The sequence below is a fragment of the Morone saxatilis genome, unplaced genomic scaffold (assembly GCF_004916995.1).
Source record: "Morone saxatilis isolate NCDOM2014 unplaced genomic scaffold, NCSU_SB_2.0 Contig16, whole genome shotgun sequence".
Classification (NCBI taxonomy): Eukaryota; Metazoa; Chordata; class Actinopteri; family Moronidae; genus Morone; species Morone saxatilis.
The window spans coordinates 5,531,132-5,535,503 of record NW_023339718.1 but is presented as its reverse complement, the minus strand read 5'-3'; the positions used below and the strand labels follow the sequence as shown (position 1 = coordinate 5,535,503).

The 4,372-nt window shown below is 44.9% G+C and overlaps 1 protein-coding gene across 1 annotated transcript in view; it reads left to right on the top strand.

The window, feature by feature from the left end:
• Positions 1 to 4,372, top strand: part of cntrl (centriolin) — a gene marked incomplete at its 5' end in the record, with an annotated part of 184,646 nt that overhangs the window by 79,913 nt on the left and 100,361 nt on the right.

Below are 4,372 nucleotides of genomic sequence, written 5' to 3'. Positions count from 1 at the left end.
TGTTACAGGAGCTCAAGGGTCTGTTCGTACACAAACAAACGCTGTTGTTTTATCATCAGACGCGAGAATATACACACTGCTGCACAAACACACACACAAACACACAAAACACACCACACCACACATCAGATTGCAAACACACACACACCACGCACAGCACACTCACTCACACACACAGACGACAAACACACACACAACACACTCACTCAACTACATCACACCACACACAGAAGACATTAACACACCAACACACCAGAGACAAACACACACAAACTACAGCCTCACACACCACAGAGACAAACACACAACCCACATAGACAACAACACCACACTCCCACTCAGCCCATAACACACGACAAACACACACAGCGGCACGCATGAGAGAGTTGTTATAGCGCAGATTGTTTCTGTATTTTAATTGTAACATGAAATTAGCAGAAATATCCTGGATTTAACAAAACGTAGAATAAAATGTTGGTTAGTCAGGTATAATCTCATTGGTAAAGCTGTCCAAATACAGTTTGTATCAAGTGTAAACAGGGCAATAATCTCTGTCAATGTTCACACATAAGAGCCTTATTACAGTTCTAGTAACTTTTAACATGTCACATTAAAATTAAGCACTCTGCTGTAAGATTGTAAGCCTGATTATTTTGTATTATACAAGTTTTTAAGCAGGTTAATTTCAGATTATGATTAATGTCCAAAATTAAAGCAAAATTAGAGTCGTTATTTGTGTTTGTAGTTTTCTCTGGCGCTCCAGCGTGCGTCATATTGTCCCACAGTGAAACTGAGACGCTGGCAGCAGTTCAGATGAGGAGGAGGGATAATTATTAATATACACAGTCAGAAATGTTACTAAATGTGAAGAATGGTTCACTCATTATGAGCTCTACAGAGGGTTTATTGTTGTTGTTATAACTGACATAGTAAGTGTATGTCTTTGTGTGTGAGCTTGTTTGTTCCGATCCTGTCCTGGCTCGTTAACGCCTCCTGACTGTGAGTGACACAGCAAGTGGGCGGGGCGCCTGCGTGTGGCTCAATAATGTCTGCGCCTGTTCGATCCAACAGTCTGAAGGTTAACGCGCGGTTAACTTTAATGTTTGTTGTTTGTTGTTGTTGTTACTCTCACAAGCTTTTGGTTTGTGTATGAGCACGCGGACCTTACACAACACCTGCGGCGGGAACGCGTGGCGGCTGTCCAGCTGTAGCATGTTAGCGTGTTAGCTTCCTGGAATGCTAACTGTTAAGCTCAGTGCTAACGCCAGTTTATAACTGATAATGACGTCACATCCACCAGATTAAATCAGCAGTGAATCACAGATTACGCACAGTAAACACAAAACAAACATAAAACAAACAGTAAGTAACAAGCTACATCTATTTCCTGTCATTTATTAACCACATTAATATGTTTAATAAGTATCTTTGATCTTCAGAGTATACTGCCAGCAGTTCGAGTAATCGGATTACTTCCAGTGCTGCAGTAACTAAGCAACAAATACACACACAACTTTATTGATACTGAGGAAACAAACAAATACAAATAAATAAATCATTCTGCAGAATGAGTCTTTTAATTTTTGTAAACTTGAGAAGAAATAATAAAAAACAAAATATATGTTAAATAATCTGCCTGTTTTCCTGCCTGTCCTGCCCTGTCTTCTCTCTGTCGTCTGCTATATGTCTGTCCTCTCTGTCCTGTCTCATCCTCTCATCCTCTCTCTGTCTGTCCCTCTCCTCCTTTCTGTCCATGTCGTCTCTCTCCCTGTCTGTCTGTCTGTCTGTCTGTCCTCTCCTGTCTGTCTGTCTCCAGGTGTCCATGAATGTCCAGAAGCAGGTAGTATCTAGGTGAGCTCCTGCTCTAATTCGGACAGTTCCAGAGCTTCAGGAGCGCAGGAGCCAAGTGAGCAGGCAGTCAACCAGCAGCTGAGGTAACAGGTGAGTCCACTGTCAGTCTCCACCTGTCAGTCTCTCTGTCCTGTCCCTCTCTGTCAGTCCTCTCTGTTCTCTCCTGTCAGTCTCCACCCTGTCAGTCTCCAACCTGTCTGTCTCCTCTGTCAGTCTCCACCTGTCAGTCTCTCTTGGTCCTGTCCTCCTGTCAGTCTCCACCCTGTCTGTCCTCTGTCAGGTCTCCAAAACTGGTCTGTCTCATCTTCAGTCTCCCACCCCTGTCAGTCTCCGTCTGTCCGAGTCTCCCACCTGTCAGTCTCGTCACCTGTCTGTTCTTCTTCTGTCATGTCCCACCCTGTCTGTCTCTCTGTCCAGTCTCCACCTGTCTGTCTCCTCTGTCAGTCTCCCCTGTCAGTCTCTCTGTCTGTCCTCCACCTGTCTGTCTCCCACCTGTCTGTCTCCTCTGTCTTCTTCCCATCTCTGTCTGTCCTCTTCTCTGTCCTTGTCTCCTACCTTGTCTCTTGCTCTCTGTCAGTTTCTCCTATCCTTTGTCAGTCTTCTCTTGCTGTTCTCTTCGTGTCTGTCGCCTCCACCCTGTCTGTCTGACCAGACGCTTCAGTGTAACCTTGTAGTTCCCCTGTCCCCAAGACAGGAGGAGGGCGCTGTCCTCGTCCGCTCCTGGTGGAGTATTACCTGGACTCGTCGTCCTCTCAGGCCGGTTCTCCCTCCTGTCCTCCATCAGAGACCTGCACCCACAAGGTCAGCCTGACTGTCTGAATCAACTGACTCATTTATCTCCACAGACTGTATTATTGATCATCCATTAACACCCCCCCACCCCCCGCCCTGCCAGGCCCTGCGGAGAAGCTCAATGAGTCTCCTGAGTAGTACAGTTGATCGCAGACGGCTGGTCCTGAACCTGGCTGGTCACTGATCAGGAAGCGCACCCCTCCGTGGGTTCATCACCACCCAGCCGCTTGGCCTCTGCTGCCGTCACTGCTGCGCTGCCTCAAGGTGACATCAATCCACCCATAGTAACCCGTAGTATTAATAATATATATATAAAGATTATATAACTTTAATCACTGTATAAAGTCTCTGTGGTTCAGATCTGTAAGGTTATAAAGGGATCAGAGGGAGGTGTAAAACATCAAATATAACATTATTATAACAATCATGTATAACGATTATTATAACATTATTCTAAACATCCATCTATAACATTATTATGAACATCATTATAACATTGATTATAACACTTATTATAACATATTATAAATATTATTATAAACATCATTATATACAATTATTATAACATCATTATAATATTATTATAATCAGTTACTTTATAACCATTATTATAACATTATTAATAACCTTTCATTCACTCTCTGGCCGTTGAGCCAAGGCACTGACAAACTTCTCGAACCTTCCTCAGACTGACAACTGAGTCCGTCCGTCCTGATCAACCCCGTCCCCGTCCTCATCAACTCTGTTACCAACATGATCCCTCAGGCCGGGGAAAACAACACATCTACGACTTCTTACGTTTCGGACCTCGCTTCCCTGGAGCTACAAGAAACCCTGGAACAACACACACACACACAGTAACACACACCCACACACCACACACACACACACACCACACGACAACACAGTAACACACAGCACAAGTAACACACACAAAGTAACCACACACACAGTACACACCACAAGTAACACCCACAACAGAGCACACACAACAGTAACACACACACACCAGCACAGCGTTAAGAATGGTTCTTTGGAGTTTGGTGAAGACAGTGTTGTCTGTAGCTACAGGCAGCTCTTTGTCTCCTGTCTTCTGATTGGTTGTTGGTGTGTTCTGATGGTTTGGGTATCTTCGTGATCTGGTGTTGGCGGTCTCTGATTGGTTGTGGTGTGTTCTTGATTGGCTGTCCTGTATGTCTCCTGCAGGTCAAATTGTCCGCCGTGGTCCAGCCTGGCCTCCCACCTCCCCATGCAGGTGTGTACTCTCCTGTGTCCACCGTCTGTATGGGATGTTCCGCTGTAACCTTCATCTTCCTATCTCTGAGACTTTTTGCACTACAGCATGAAGGAGAACCTGGACACTTCCAGGAGGTCCTCAAGGTCCAGTGCAGACACTTACCAGAGCCTAACTGCTATAGACCTCTAACGGACCGCAACTGCAGACCTCTACAGACCAAGCCTTGCAAGACCCTGCAGACCCATGCAGACGCTCTACAGACCACGTGCAGAACGGATGTCAAGTCTTTAATCTCTCTGATTATTGATTATTGATTAGTCTGTTGGAGCCATATTAAGAGTTTTGGAATTTAGAGAGATGAAATAATAATAATAAATGTAATAAATCTGTTTACTAACCCTGATTCGATAGTCTTAAGGACACTGAGACTGTTCACTTACCTGAGGAAGGTGTGATGTGTGTGTGCGGCTACTGGATTGTAGCCGCACACAC